The following is a 16,965-nucleotide window of genomic DNA, read 5'->3' on the forward strand; positions in this document are numbered from 1 at the left end:
CCATATATATGTGTTAGCATGGTATTTGTTTTTCTCTTTCTGACTTACTTCACTCTGTATGACAGTCTCTAGGTCCATCCACCTCACTACAAGTAACTCAGTTTCGTTCCTTTTTATGGCTGAGTAATATCACATTGTATATATGTGCCACATCGTCTTTATCCATTCACCTGTTGATGGACACTTAGGTTGCTTCCATGTCCTGGCTATTGTAAATAGAGCTGCAATGAACATTTTGCTACATGACTCTTTTTGAATTATGGTTTTCTCAGGGTATATGCCCAGTAGTGGGATTGCTGTGTCGTATGGTAGTTCTATTTGTAGTTTTTTAAGGAAACTCCATACTGTTCTCCATAGTGGCTGTGTTAATTTACATTCCCACCAACAGTGTAGGAGGGTTCCCTTTTCTCCACACCCTCTCCAGCATTTACACAATTGTTCTTTTGGATGGTGCAAGCTCTGATCTGGCTACTGTTGGAGGGTTATAAAGTCTTGGTATCCTCAACACTGTGAAAAATTGTGAGTGGCCTCTTGGTGATCAACAGTGGTGACTGTCCCCATGAAGATGAAATTCCCATCTACTGCCAGTACGGTATTGAATCTGGAGCTTAATGTGTTCCTGGCTCCTCAGGCGATCAGTATTTGTCCCCAAACAGCTTTGTGGAAAATAAGTGATCATTGACAGTTAGAGGTCATGCCCCATAAATATTAAAAGTTCTGGGCCGCAGGCATGTTTCAAAGTAGAGGCTGGAACTGCTCAGTTATTGGTAGCATCTTTCAAACTGCCAACAGCAGGGCTTTCAAACTAATCAAAATTTAAGACAAATAAGGTAGTTTCCTTTTTGACATCACTTTTTGTGGATGCAGCATTTTGCAAATTCAGAGCCTTCCAGATATATCCCATAGGAACACAATGTGGGTGACCTTGAAAATATTGCTCACCTTGCCGTTTAAGGAGAGAGGATCCCTCCACTCCCCCACCCACAGTACTCTGAGAAAATAACCAATGGCTTCAGCAAGAAATAATGTTAACTAGACAGGGTTAATGACAGAAGGGGTAGAGAGCATTCACTATAATTGTTAATAATGAAGGCTTTGAGAAGAGAGATGTACACGTATTCTGAAGTGGCTTGCAGATCAAAACCTGTCCGGATTTTTGTGTTTTGTTGAAAAGAAAACATAAACTGTGAGGACCAATTATGTTGAGTTACATTTAGAAACAATCAACTTGAAAAGAGAAGTTTATTCCTTGTATGTGACCTGGAATTCTTCCCATCTGAAAACAGGTGCAGAGAAGGCTCCATCTCGTGAGATGCATAAACAATAAATTTCTTGAGGGCATTTTTTTCCCTCTCAGATACTTGTTTTTGTTCAAGATTGTTCCATTGTCAATTAAATGCTAACTTCACTTCCATTCTTTGCTGCAAGGAAGTGCTTATTCATTAACTGGAAAGAAAAGGAAAGAACCCACAGCTGCCCAAGGGGTTAAACTAAACACTTTCTGTTTTCAACATCATCTGCCAAAAATAATGCATGACATTATAAGAAGAAAAAGCTAAATATACTTGGGGATTTGAGAAAAATCAATTCATTTTATCATTGCATTAATTTTATGAGAAAAAAAAGCCAAAGAACTGTTTGCATTATGTGTGCAAATCACAACCACACATATTAAAATACAGAAGGCTTTTTTTTTTTTTTTGTGGTACGCGGGCCTCTCACTGTTGTGGCCTCTCCCGTTGCGGAGCACAGGCTCCAGACGCGCAGGCTCAGCGGCCATGGCTCACGGGCCCAGCTGCTCCGCGGCATGTGGGATCTTCCCGGACCGGGGAATGAACCCGTGGCCCCTGCATCGGCAGGCGGACTCTCAACCACTGCGCCACCAGGGAAGCCCCAAAAGGCTTTTTTATCTCAGTTCCTGAGTTCTGCTTTAGCCAAAAGTTAGTTTCTCCTCAAAGATGTGTAAAGACGCTTGGGTTTCTAGAAAACTCTTTAGTAAATGTGTCACTACCCTTAACAGGATGCTGATGGTTCTCTAAAAGTTATGACTGCTTCCCTAAATTACTATTTGTACTTTTGTAAGAACATAGTTTATTCATTAAAAAGATGTGCTTTCAAATTCTTGATCAACAACTTCCTTCTTTTTTTGTAACTTAAGGAACAAAGGGAAAACAGTTTTGAAATTTATTAAGATATAGATTTTTTTAGTATATATTGGAGCTATGGCTACTTAATATTGATTACATTCATTTATTAAGGATATTGATTGCATTACTTTTGTATTAATTAATTGATGCTGATTGTGTACAGGATTCTACCACAAAATAAAAATTAAAACTTGTGAAAGTCACTCATTTATGATTAACTTGTCAGCAGGTTGTTCAATGCTAGGAGAGTATTTCACTTCAAAAAAATTGCTAATTCTATCTTCTTCCTCAACTGTTTCAGTGGCAAGGAATTATTCCTTACAGTTCAACTTGATTTTTTCTCTTCTTTGGTCCTTAGAACATGGAACTGATCTGGTCACAACATCTGCAGGATAACACTAATAAAATTGTTCCTAGGACAGAAATTGATTAGTCTTTTATTTGCCTTCTTCCATGACTCTTTAAAAACTTCTTCACTTTTCATAGAATGCTGTATCCCAATGTTGTCATATTTCCAAATTCTTCTCATCCTCCAGTTCTAGCTTAAAGCCACTTTCCCCCAGCAGCATCTCTCAGCCATTCCAGTCCTTCCCCCCACGCCAAAGTGATTTTGCTCGCCTTCATGGTTATAACTCAGAACTTAAAAAATGTTTTTTGTGTACCTCTAATTTTCTCCCATAATTTTTTATTGTATTTCATTATACGTATGCTTTTAATATATTGCATACTTTTGGAAGGCAGAGCACATGTTTCATGGATTTTTGTATTCTCCATTCCATTCAGCAAAGTTCATTGTATAAAGGAAGCCCTCTATTCACGTGATGCTTTTATTTTATGTATACCAACACATTGGGGGTAAGGGCAGGTTAAATGTCAAGTTTTTCAGTGAAGATGGTAATATTTAATATAGCCTTCATATTCTGTATTTCTCAGGTTAAAGAAGAGAGACACAAAAGTTATGGTGACATAAAGAAAGTTCAGGATACACAGAGGTAAAAAAGGAAACTCCTCAGTGCTGTAAATATCAATCATGTTTTTTTTGTTTGAAATTTCCTACTCCATAGTAACAGGAAAAGGACTAGAACCCAGAGTCCTTTAGAGATAGCATCGTTTCCTGGTAAATATGAAAATGTACTCTCAACTTATTTGGAATGACTTTTAATGAATAATGAATGCCCTTGAAAGGATATGCTGCAGTTTGTCTTAAGCAAAGCTAAAACATAAATAAAAACAAATACATTGTATTCCCTCTGTACCTCTGTTTTTTTGTTTGTTTGTTTTTTTGTTTTGTTTTGTCCTTATATTAGGAGACAGGGAGATATGGAATGTTGGGAATTGTTTGTAAAATTAGCGCACATTCCTCCCATTAACATGGAAAATATCTGACCCACGGTTGCCCCAGTCTGTTCACTGCTGTGGATACGCTATGGATAAAAGTATCTGTTCTTCCACAGCCTCCTGGCTGCAGGGGACAAAACTCTGGGTAAGCAAAGTTGGATGGTTTTCAAAACTGTCATCCTTAGCATATTTACAGACACAAAGAGACTGTCATTAAATTTAGTCAGTGACCCTGAGCTTGGAATAATCTCAAACTGGCATTCTCAGCCGGGGGTGAGGGCGTGGGATGAAAGTCTAAGGAGCAATTAGGGGCAAATAACAAAATTAGATTCCGACGCATGGGGTGAGAGGTGAGTGGAAGAGAATTCAAATGCTGATTGGGTGATGTTAGGTAATTTAGATCTCACTAAAGAATGCTTTCTTCTTTGCTGAGCAGTACTACAGTTACTCAGCAGGGTCAGCTGCTGGCAACATTATTATAATGAGCTCTTCTGGAACTTGGGCATCCACAAAAAATCACCTGAGGATCCTGTCAAATGCAGATTTGAGGTGGCAGGTCTGGGCTGGGGCCTGAGATTCCACATTTTTTCTCTTTTGTTTTTCAAATTGCTGATTTCTTTCTTCTTTAAATTCTATTTATTTATTTATTTTAAAACACAACATGATTATATTTTAATACACAACCCAAATACAAAACACCATGGTAAATTGATGGCAATAAAATACGGTATTTCATTTGTATTGCATGACAAATGGTTAATACCCTTAGTCATAAATGATTTCTTAGAAACCAGTAACAGACATTGATATACCAAGGGAACTGAAAAAAAAAGAAGAAAATGAAATAACACAAGTGACTAGTAAGGATTAAGTATATATGAGGATGACTGAGCTGAACAATAACAGAAGAAAAGCAATTTCTTTGTAATATATTACCAAAGATAAAAATCTAACATTTGTACAGTTTTAGGAACAGACCCACATAAACACGGGGGAACAAGATTAGTGAGGTCCCATCTATATAGTAGGGGAAAATCTAGTTTGTACTCAAACTATAAATTTTGGATATCTTTAGTCCTAGAAGTTCCAATTCATTGGAATTATTTCAACAAATTAGTTGGATAAATTTATAATTTATATATAAACCAAGTTTACTGCATATTTTTCTTTTTTTTTAAATTGAAGAATAGCGGAGTTACAATATTATATTAGTTTCAGGTATACAACACAGTAATTTGATATTTTTATAGACTATACTCCATACACAGTTATTATAAAATATTGGCTATATTCCCTGTGCTGTACATTACATCCTTGTAACATTTATTTTATACCTAGTACTTTGTACCACTCAGACCTCTTTACCTACTTGCCTGTCCCCTCACCCCTCTCCCCTCTGGTAACCACGAGATTATCTGAGATTCCACATTTTAACTGGCTCTCAGGTGATGCTGATGCTACTGGTCCTCAAATCACTCTGATCAGAATAACAAATGTCTACATTTGCACTATCTAATACAGCATTTGATGGCTACATGTAGATATTGAACACTGAATTGAGATGTTCTGTAAGTGTAAAATACACTCCAGATATTTTTAAATTGAAATACAATTTAAATACCACAAAACTACCCCATTTAAAGTATACAATTCAGCAGTTTTCAGTATACTCAAATGGTTGTATAACCATCACCACTGCCTAACTCCAGAACATTTTCATAACCACAAAAAGAAACTCAGTATACTTTAGCTATCATCTCCCTCCTATTTCCACTTCCTCCCAGACCCTGGCAACCTACTTTCTAGGCTTTCTTTTTAAAGCAAGAAAGAATCTACTTCCTTTCTTTATGGATTTGCCTATTCTGGATATTTCATATAAATGGAATCACACAATAGGTGACATCACACAATAGCCAGACATTGAACCTGGCTCCTTTCTTGTAGACCGCTGTGTTCAAGGTTCATCCATGTTGTAGCAAGTATTCGTACTTCGTTATTTTTAATGGCTAAATAATATTCCATTATGAGAATACACCACATTTCATCCATCCATTCATTTGTTGATGGACATTTGGAGTGTGTCCATTTTTTGGCAATTATGAATAATGCTGCCATGAACATCCTTATACAATTTCTTGCATGAATATATGTTTTCAATTCTCTTGAGTATACACCTAGGAATGGAATTGTTGGGTCATATGGCAACTCTATTTCAATTTTTACAGAATTGTCAAAATTGCTTTTCAAAGTGGCTGGACCATTTTTACATTCCTTCCAGCAATTCATGAAGTTTACAATTTCTCTACATCCTTGCTAACACTTGAACCAATATTAAAATATAATTATTAACTAAAGTCTATACTTCATTCAGATTTCCTTGGTTTTGGCCTAATGCCTTTTTTGTTGTTGTTCCAGGATCCCATTCAGGATACCACATTACGTTTGGTTGCCATATCTCTTCAGGCTTCTCTTGACTATGACAGTTTCTCAGAATTTCCTTGTTTTTGATGACCTTGGCAGTTTGAGGAGTATTGGTCACCTATGTTGTAAAATGCCCTTCTATTGGGATTTGTCTAATAAGCTTCTGATAATGAGGCTGGAGTTTTGGGTTTTGGGAAGAAAGATTGTAGGTAAAGATCATCACATCAAGGGTGCATACTATCAACAAGGTTTATCACTGTTGATATTGACCTTGGTCAATTGGCTGAAGCAGTGTTTTTCATGGTAAAGTTATTCCTTTAAAAAAAATTATGTTCATAAGGACTCATGGATATTTATTTATACTTTGGGTTATAATCCAACACTATTTTATTTTGTTTTGATCAAATTATTCCAGGTTTGACCATTGAGAACACTTCCAGTTTGACATATTCCAATCATTGTGAGGTTTGTTGTTGTTTTGAGCACTTTATCTTCTGTCACTACAAGATGTCTAGGCTCATCTTGTATATTTCCTTTCTTAGTTGTAGTATCAGCCACTTCTAGGACCCCTGAATCCTTTTATTGGATAATGTTATTCCAAAATAAGATTTAGGCATTAGGTTATTTGAGATCTTTCTTGTTTCTTAATGTAGGCATTTATTGCTCTGAACTTCCCTCTTGGAACAGCTTTTGCTGCATCCCATAAGTTTGATATATTATATTTCCATTTTTATTTCTCTCTAGATATTTTTATTTCTCTTTTGATTTATTCCATTGGTTGTTCAGCAATATGTTGCTTAATCTCCACCTGTTTGTGAATTTTCCAGTTTTATTCTTATAATTGATTCCTAGCTTCATATTATTGTGGTCATAAAAGGTGTTTGATAAGATTTCAGTCTTCTTAAATTTGTTGAGACTTGTTTTGTGATCCAACATACGATCTATCCTTGAGAATATTCTATGTGAGCTTGAGAAGAATGTGTATTCTGTTGTTTTTGGATGGACCATTCTGTAAATGTCTGTTAAGTCCATCTGGTCTAACATGAATTTTAAGTCTAATGACTCTTCATTGATTTTCTGTCTGGATGATCTATCCATTGATGAAAGTAGGAAATTGAAGTCCCCAACTATTATTGTATTGCTGTCTATTTCTCCCTTTAGGTCTGTTAATATTTGCTTTGTTATTTAGGTGCTCCTATGTTGGGTACATAAATATTATATTTACAAAATTATATCCTTTTATTGGATTGACCCCTTTAGGAGTGTGTATTTTATTTCAAGTGTGATGGGAAGCTGATGACAGGTAGTATTTTCCAAAGTTGGCAGCAAACATATCACCTATCTCATGTGCTCTTCCAGAATGTGAACTTGTCGTGCCCCCACCAAGAGGTGGAGTCAAATTTCCCATCCCTTGATTCTGGACTGGCTTTGACTACTTCAATGAATAGAGTATGGAGGAAGTGACGCAGTATGATTTCTATGGCTGAGTAATCAAAGGCCATACCCACTCTGCCTTGCTGTGGGAGTGCTTGTGCAAGCATCCCTGAGGCCACTGTACTAAGGAAGCCAAGCTACATGGAGTGAGCATGAGCAATTGCTTTGGTCAGCAATCCTAGTCTTGATGCCATACATTCAAGTGAATGAATGAGTCTTCTGATAATTCCAGCCACCAGACATTGAATCACCCCAGCCTTTGAGTTTTTCCAGTTCAAGACATTATGAAACACACAGTCTACCCCCTCTGTGTCCTGTCTGAATTTCTGATGCACAGAAAATTTGAGCATACTAAAATTGTTGCTTTAAGCCACTAGGTTTGGGGATAATTTGTTATGTAGCAGTAGCAACTGGAACAGGGCTTTTGGGGTCTTTTGGCTTGGAAAGTGATATGATTGTATTTGTATTTTAAGAAGACCACTCTGACTATGGAGATCAGACTATAGCAAAGCAAAAGTGGAAATGGGGAGTCAAGGGAGGAGGCTGCTGTTTTTGCACAGGAGAGAGATGATGGTAGTGTGCGTAGTATGGCGTTGGCATGAGAGAGAAGACATGGAGCTGGAGCCATCAAGACTTGCAGATTAAAAAAAAAAGACTTGCAGATGGATCAGTCAAGGGGCACAAGAGAAAGAGAGGATTCAAGATGAGTAGGGGTTCTGGACTGAGAAACTGGGTGATAGTAGAGATGAGGAGAATGGAGGGAGGAACAGATTTTGAACATATTTAAGGTTATGGTAAATTTGAGGCATTCCAGTGAAGATGGCAGTGTTGAGAGATACTTGTATGTGCCTGCAGTTTAGGGTAGAAGTGGAACTTGAAAAATAAAATTGAAATATTCAAACATAAATGATACTTAAAGCCATATGCTTAGATGGCATAATTTAAGGAATAACTATAGTTAGAAAAAAAGATGTCCTTAGACTGAGCCCTCAGATGCTTCAACATGAAGGGGAGGAGTAGACATCATGGAAATAACAAAGTAGGAGGAAAACCAGGCAATTGCAATATCCCAGAAACCGAAGAAAATGATTTACAGAGCACTGATTCATGGGGTGAGGCAAGTACTGCTCATGGATCCAGCGAGTTTAGGAATGAGAATTGACCATTGTATTTGGCAACCTGCAAGTCATGGGTGATGTTGACAAGGCTCATCTAGTGAATTGGCAGAGATCAGTGTCTGAACAAGAGAGAGGAAATAGAGATAAGAAGGATAGGTCACCTTCTGAGGTGATTTACTGTAAAATGGCAAAGAGAAATGGCAGTGTAGTTGAAGAGAGATATGGAGTTAAAGAAGATGTCATTGATATTGAGAGATGACGTAGCATGTTACAGGATGTTTGTATGCTGCTAAAAATGATTTAATAGAAAGGGAGAAGATTGATGATGCAGGAAAGAGACGGTTACTTGGAAGAACTAAATCCTTGCATGGGCAAGTGGTGATTCAATTCAGCATCCATGTGGAGCACAGAGAAGGAAACATCTTCCAGTAGGGGAGGCAGAGCACACAGGATCTGAGCAGAAAGGTTGGTAAATTGGATGTTAGAGAAGATGGGAGTTCTCTTTGATTATTTTTATTTTCTCAGTGAAATAGGAAGGTTGGGTCTAGGTGCTGGGGATGGGAGAACTGAGATGTAAGATAGTTATCTCAAAAAAAATAATAGAGCAAATTGACCAGGGAATTGTAGAATTTCTGGGAATTGCTTAGGTAGCACTTGAGGTCAGTGGTCATGAATATAAGGTGAAATTATTCATCAGGGTGTGGAGTTTTTCTTCAGCCATGTACAACTATTTGAGAGTGGGTTCCATGAATTTAAAGAGGAGTTGGAGTTTTGTTTGGTGATTTCAATAGAGAGATGATGGAGTTGAGATGATGTGGGTTGAATTATTGTTCCAGTTTTCACTTCCTCCAGTAAATAGGATTATACATCTACACCCCTTGCCATGTGACTTGCAGTGCCTGCCATTAACCATTGTCTCATTGACCTTGGGCCCAGCCACGTAACTTGCTTTGGCCAATAGAGTACAAGCAGTTCTCATATAAGCAGTGACTTGAAACATGCTTGTATGATTTGGCTGGTTCTGTTGAGTTCTAGCCATCACCATGAGGAAAACCTGCTCCAGGCAACTGCATGTCCCAGAATGAGGTCATGCGGACTAGATCTGAAGCAAGCTTGCAGCTTGATACAGAGCTGCCCCAGATGCCCTGCAGATGCACAATTCAGAAATAAATCCCTCTTTTTATCAGCCATAGAGATTTTGGATCATTTGTAGCATTATTTCAGCAGAATTCTGATTAATTCATGAGAGTATGATCCTGCATATGATAATATGAGGGTGTCATCATAATGATGAATTGAATCTAATCCAAAGGAGGAGGAAAGTGAAGCTATAAAGGAGGAAATGGACAGTGACAAGGTGGCTGAGTCAATGAGTCAGAAGTCACATTACAGAGGGAGTCAGGCTACTAGAAGGTGTGAGCTAGAAAGATGGGGGGAGTGGTGAGAGACTGGGATACTTGAACTTGAGATTTGGAGGGGGCAAAGTTACTGGTAGTGTCAAGGAAATGACAGGGTCCAGAGATGGCCATGGTAATGTGTGGCTAAAGTTGGAGAGAAGACAAGGGGAACTGCCTCTTCTTTCCACCTTGACTCTCACTTCTGCTAACTTTCAGAATTTACATATTTTTTTCCTATACCCTGGTCAAAGAAAATGCCCTCAGGACAGGATCTGAAGATCAGGTATCATTACTGTTGTTGTTATTCTATTATTAATAGAATTAATAATAAGTTGTCAATTACTTATTAACATATATTGACCATTTACTGTACATCAGGCATTGTGCGTATTGCTTTACTTAAACTACCTCATTTAAGCCTCACAACAACTCTGAGGTGGGAAATTCGTATTGCTCTCATTTTACAACTGAGGAAATTGAGACTTTGGAGACTTCAATCACTTCTCCAGGGCCACTTACAGGGCATGGGTTGAATGAGAATTCAGGTCTGGATTCCAGGCTCTGAGTCCTGAGTGATTCATTTATCCAGCCTGTGGCGGGCTGCTCAGGGGTGGTCTGTGGGTGATTCTAAACAAGTTGGGGGCATTAGTAGCCCTGGAGGGGCTACACAACAGATGCCTAAAACAATATATTGTTCTCATGAGTTAAGAGTTACGCAGGGATCTCCTTAAGTCCTCAAATCAGGCATATAATTAAAACTCAGTGGGGAGTAAAGAGACAAAATTGAGACTCACAGGCCTACGCAGTGAAGATTGTTGCTAGTACTTCCCTGAGAATGAGATTAAGTATAGAAAGGTGGAGAGGGGCTGCCAAGATGGTGGAGTAGAAAGACTCCCGGTTAAAATTAAAATGTCCCAATGCCCAAGTCGCATTCTGGACTGATCAAATTTGGCTTACTGAGGCTGTGGCCAAACATCAGTAGTTCCAAACTCACCAGAGGATCTCACTGGGCCATCAAAGTTGACAATCGCTGGTTTAAGAGAAGCAGGTCCTAATATTTGCTGGTTCTACCTAAGGTGTCATTGCATTTCTGTGATGTGGGATTTGGGATGCAGGAAGTAGCAGGTGCTATAGGAACATTGATGTCAGAAGACCTGGAATGCCAACAATGGCCCCTTTCCTCTTTCCACACTGTTTGCGAGAGCAAAGCTGTCGTGTAAACGGCTATTTATTCCATTTGATCTTGCCGCTCTCTTCTCACTTGTTATTGCTGTTTTCCTGCAGTTTCTGCATCTAGCTTTCACTTGATTTGCATTCAGTTCTGCCTCTGCTGAAATGAGCTTATTTGGCTGCTTGGTAGATAAGGCAGTTACTCCCGAGAATTCCATTTGAAAGCAGAATGAAATCATCATGATTTTCACTGTCCCGAGATGCATTCATCCTAATGGAGGTGACTAGGTCACTTGGGCTGAATTGAAGAAGCATTCTTGGCTTTGTGTTCTGAGTCCTTCTAGACCACCTTGCAGTTACGGACTCTCTTCAGGCAGTGCTGGCTGTTGGGAGTCTTGAGCAAAAAAGGGAACAAAAGCCAGCCTCTGCCATTAGTATTCTCAGGCGTTTGTCCAAGGGAAGCTGGAAGAGAGAACCTGTATTTATAACCTGTGAGAAGGGTATCGTAAGCTTGGGTGGTAGGAAAACACTTAAATATCAGGGAATCTGTTTCTTTGCTGCACTGGTCTTTACTTAACCCTTTATGGGCCTCAGGTAGATTGACTGCAAAAACTTGCTGAAATGATTCACCCCTTCCTGGAGCCACATCACCTGCAAGACTAGGTAGCTCCTCCCACACAGAAATGGAGTCAATTTCCCCACCCCTTGAATCTAGATGAGCCATGTGACCTTCTGTGACCAATAGAATCCAGAGGATGTGACGTTGTGTCAGTTCTGAACTCTCTCTCAGGAGGCCTTACACTCTTCTGCTCTCCTGTCTTAGAACCCCAAGCTGCCTGCTGGAGCAAGAAACCACAGGGCAGAAAGAAAGCCCAGTTGTCCCAGCTCCAGCCCTTCTGGAGCATCCAGCCTGTCTCCCCTAAACATGTGAGAGGGCCTAGCTATGAGAGCAGAGTACCTCCTTGACCCGGTATGAATGTGTGGATCCAGCCAAGGCCAGAAAAGCCGCCCAGTTGGCCCATAGACTCATAAGCAGTCATTCTTATTATTCTAAGTCATGGAGTTAGGGGTTGTTTGATAATGGCCTCAATGATTTTATCTTTGAAGAAAGGATTGGTGGGCTGATTTTTACAATAATACAATACAGTAATAAAAATATAATACAATAATAATAATAATACAATAATAATAGTACAATAATACATAAATACAATAATCACCTGTAGATGTCAGTCTAGTGACTCTGGATCCACTGAAGCAGGCTGGCTGGGCTCCAAATTCCACGCTCCTGTAAATTTCACAAGTGGCTCTGAAGCACAGCTAGAATGAAAGAAGTCTTGGAAGGTTTCTTTTTCTGGCACTAAAAGTGTATGATTCTCCCATAGCAGGCCCCATTTTAGGGTTGTAATTCACCATAAGAAACAAATGCCCAGATAAAGTCAGGATCCCATGAGGCCATCCCAAGAATGAAAGGGTCCAGACTCTATAGTGAAACTCTGAGAAGACAGTAACCCCTGGGCCTTGAACATGTTTACCAGCCTCTTCTCTTCTCTGTCTTGACCAGACATTATTTTCTTGCAGGAAACAGAAACTCACTGAATAAGTCATGGAATTCCTTACATGGTTTAAGGAATTCTCTCAGAATATATGACAGAAAATACAGCCAAGCTTTTCCAGGCTTGGACTTGGAAATGAGAGCATCAGGAGCCAATGATGTCTTGTTTGCTCTTACACACTTTCTCTTTTACCTTTTCTGTCTCCCCACAAGAGCTCCCTGATCCCCCTGTGTATGTCTTTCATTCTCCTTCCCTCCTTCTCACAGACTGCCTTTCTCTAATTGCTCAGTAGCCTACATACTCTCCCTAAAGAGAAGAGATTCGGTCTTGGAATTTACCTGACCTTCTGGTTGCAGACAGCTTAATGTCATTGTGTCCTAATTACAAACTGCCAGGAGGAGGACTATGGTCCAGTTCGAGTCCAAGGTCCAAACCCGGTCAAACCCCCATGAAAGGGAGAGTTCTAAAGGGCTTCCCTTTTTGGGTCTGAGAATAGGTTCACAAAAAATAAAGTGTGGAATTGGGAGGGAAATATTCCTCAATGTAATAAGTTACTTTTATAGGATAATCTATTATATTTACATTGGTTCATCAGGTCAAAACGTATAAAAATGAGGGTGTGGAGAAAAGGGAGCCCTCTTGCACTGTTGGTGGGAATGTAAATTGATACAGCCACTATGGAGAACAGCATGGAGGTTCCTTAAAAAACTAAAAATAGAACTACCATATGACCCAGCAATCCCACTACTGGGCATATACCCTGAGAAAACCATAATTCAAAAGGACACATGGACCCCATTGTTCACTTCAGCACTATTTACAATAGCCAGGACATGGAAACAACCTAAATGTCCATCAACAGACAAATGCATAAAGATGTGGTACATATATACAATGGAATATTACTCAGACATAAAAAGGAATGAAATTGAGTCATTTGTAGAGACGTGGATGGACCTGTAGTCTGCCATACAGAGTGAAGTCAAAAGAGAAAAATAAATGTCATATATTAATGCATATATGTGGAATCTGAAAAAATTGGTATAGACAATCTTATTTACAAAGCAGAAATAGAGACACAGATGTAGAGAACAAATGTATGGATACCAAGGGGGAAAGAGGGGGTAGGATGAATTGGGAGATTGGGATTGATATATATACACTATTGATACTATATATAAAATAGATAACTAATGAGAACCTACTGTATAGCACAGGGAACTCTACTCAATGCTCTGTGGTGACCTAAATGGGAAGGAAATCCATAAAAGAGGGGTATATGTATATGTGTAGCTGATTCATTTTGCTGTACAGTAGAAACTAACACAACATTGTAAAGCAACTATACTCCAATAAAAAATTTTTAAAAATGCATTGACCAAATTTCTGAAAGACTTAAAATTTGTTTATACCAAACCACTATTACTTACTATCATATGCATATATATATATATATATATATATATTTTTTTTTTTTTTCTTTTTTCGGTACGCGGGCCTCTCACTGTTGTGGCCTCTCCCGTTGCGGAGCACAGGCTCCGGACGCGCAGGCTCAGTGGCCATGGCTCATGGGCCCAGCCGCTCCGCGGCATGTGGGATCTTCCTGGACCGGGGCACGAACCTGTGTCCCCTGCATCGGCAGGCGGACTCTCAACCACTGCGCCACCAGGGAAGCCCGTATGCATATATTTTTGCAGTTTTCATTATAATTCAGGTTTTTGTCAAAGAGGGAAATACTATTTACCTTGAATATGTAGGTAGTGCCCCTCAGTTGTCATAATACAAATCTAACACTTGCTTTACACCTTTTTTGGCACAGACTTGAATTTATTTTTTTCTCCCTACAGAGGATGTAGAGAATCATTTTTAAATGACCAAAAAATAAATACAAACCTTCAAGAATAATTTTACCAGCAGCCTGGTTACTCTGTTTCATGGTTCTATTCCCAGGGGCAACGCATATGTGCTCAAATTAAAGAGAGGATTTGGCTGATAAATTTGGAAGGCAGACAAATGATTGATGTTTTGCTATATTTACCAGTAATGCATTTTTAAAAGATTCTAAGTACACAGTACCATCACACATAGTCTTTACTTAATTTCAAGATATAATAAATTGTATACTCAAAATTAAGTAAAACATAATTTACTTTTCTTTTACAGTTTAGCAAATGTTTTAGGAAGCCACATCGAATTTACAGACATGACCTCTGACATCATGGAGTTTTACGGTTTAGTGAGGGGTGGACATTAATCAATTAATGATACAGATCATTGTTAGTTACAAAAAGTGGTAAGGACAGTGATGGAAAATTGTAAGTAGCTTTGAGAATGTAAAATTAGGACACTTTGTTATAGGGTCGGGGGGTGACAGGGTTGAGGAAGTGATGTTTGAATGGCAATCTGATGGATGCATAGACTTGAACTAGGCAAAGACTAGTTGAGGTAGAGGGATCCTTGTGGTGTAGAGAAGTGCAGCATTGGAGAAAGCAATGGAAGGTCAGTGTGGCTGGAGCCCAGAGTGTACAGGGAAGCTAAGTAAGATTGAAGAGAGAGTCAGCTTCCACATTCATGTGAGACAGGGCCTTACATGACATATTCGGGATTTCTGCCTTTATGCTGAGAACAACAGGAAACCATTGAGTGGACTTAAGCAAATGGGTGGCTAGAAAAGATTTTCTTATTAGAAAGATTATTCCAACTGCTGTGTGGAACAATGGACGAGAAAGATGTGGATGGAACAGTTAGGAGGCTGTAAGCAAGAGGTCATGGTGACCTGAAGTGGTGGTAGTGATACAGTAGAGAAAATTGCACCGTTGTGAAAAGTATTTCCAAGGAGGGATCAACAGATCCTGTTGATGGACTGAATGAGGAGTTGTGGTAGATTGATTGCAGACACAACCCTGATTCTTCACTCTGCCTGCATCCCCTTTGCCATTTAACTTGGAAGCATCCTCTGCCTTTGTCTCTGGACTTGACCATGTGCCTGGCTTTAGCCAATAGAATGAAGCAGAAGTGCAACTGCGATGGCTCCAAGTCTACAACTCAAGAGGCCTTGCTCTTCCTTGTGACTCTGTCATCTTCATGAGGACACGCGTGAGGTGGCCTGCTGGAACATGAAGGACACACGGAGCAGACTCCAACTGCCCAGTCAGCCCCACTGAGTCTGGTCTAGACCAACGGAGAGCCAGCGGGTGCACAGCCCAGTGAGCGAGCCCAGCCAGAAGACATGGAGCCCGCAGCAGATTCTCTGCTGACCCCTGAGAGATGAGCAATAAATGCTACCATACTACGACACTGAGGTTTTGTGATTTTTTTGTTACAAGCATTATTAGATAACTGATACAGGAGCAAGGGAGAAAAATATTTCGAACACAGTCATTCATACACACTGCTATTGTAGTTCAACATGTTATATTATCATAATGCAGCATTCAGAGAGAACAGGAAATAGGATGGATACATTTTGATGGGAGGAAATTATGACCCTGAAAAGTTCCTAACACATAGTAAATAATTAATCAACATTTTTCAAAAGTTGGGTCTATAAAATTCTTGGTCCTTAGTAGTGAATAATACTAAAAAAGAAGATTCCAAAGGCATAGTTTAGACTTTTCACTTATTTTTCATACTTTGTCATATGCTTGTTGTCAAAAAAATTTTTTGTATGTTCAGTTAACCATGATTCTAAAAAAAAGGTAGAAAATCATATAGCATGGCAACGCATAAGAAAAGAAGAACTAAATTAAGCTGGCAAACTCCTGTGTTTTAGAGCATTTCCTGTTTCCTTGCAATTTTTTGTTGGTTTTGTTCCTATTTTTACACTGGCTCACCGGAGAGTCACACAGAGGAAGACACAGTTTATGGCCGGCACAAAACAGTTCCCAACAGCGACACTGTTAGTTCAAAGTTGCATTTCTTCAAAGAAGATGTGAAAGGAGAAATTGAACAAAAAGTCCATTCCTGGGGCTTGACTGTGAAAGGGAAGCAGGTATGGACCAGGCCACTTAAATGCAGCCCTGACATCTGTTTATCGATATGTGTAGAGTTCCCACACTTTATCTTGGCCACTAGGGTGAAGGTTTATAGTAAGTTTTTTCTCTCAGATGAGAGAGGAATTCAGATATTTAGAGGAATACAATTGCCTCCTTTTCTTTTCAATTTGAACTGTGATTTCTTGATATTATTTTTGGATGTTCTCAATTGGTTTTGAAATGTTAGTGTATATAGGAATTATTAGGGAGGTTGTTAACCATAGATCCCTGGAGATTCTGATACTGTAGGTCTGGGGTAGGGCTCAAGAACCTGCATCCCCAGCAGGCTCCCATGTGCTGCTGATGCTACTGGTCCGGGTACCATACTTTTGAGTGGCAAGACCTCAGAG

This window comes from Delphinapterus leucas, chromosome 15, assembly GCF_059928025.1.
Source record: "Delphinapterus leucas isolate spDelLeu-1000000601 "Yukka" chromosome 15, BTC_Dleu_Yukka2, whole genome shotgun sequence".
Taxonomy (NCBI): domain Eukaryota; kingdom Metazoa; phylum Chordata; class Mammalia; order Artiodactyla; family Monodontidae; genus Delphinapterus; species Delphinapterus leucas.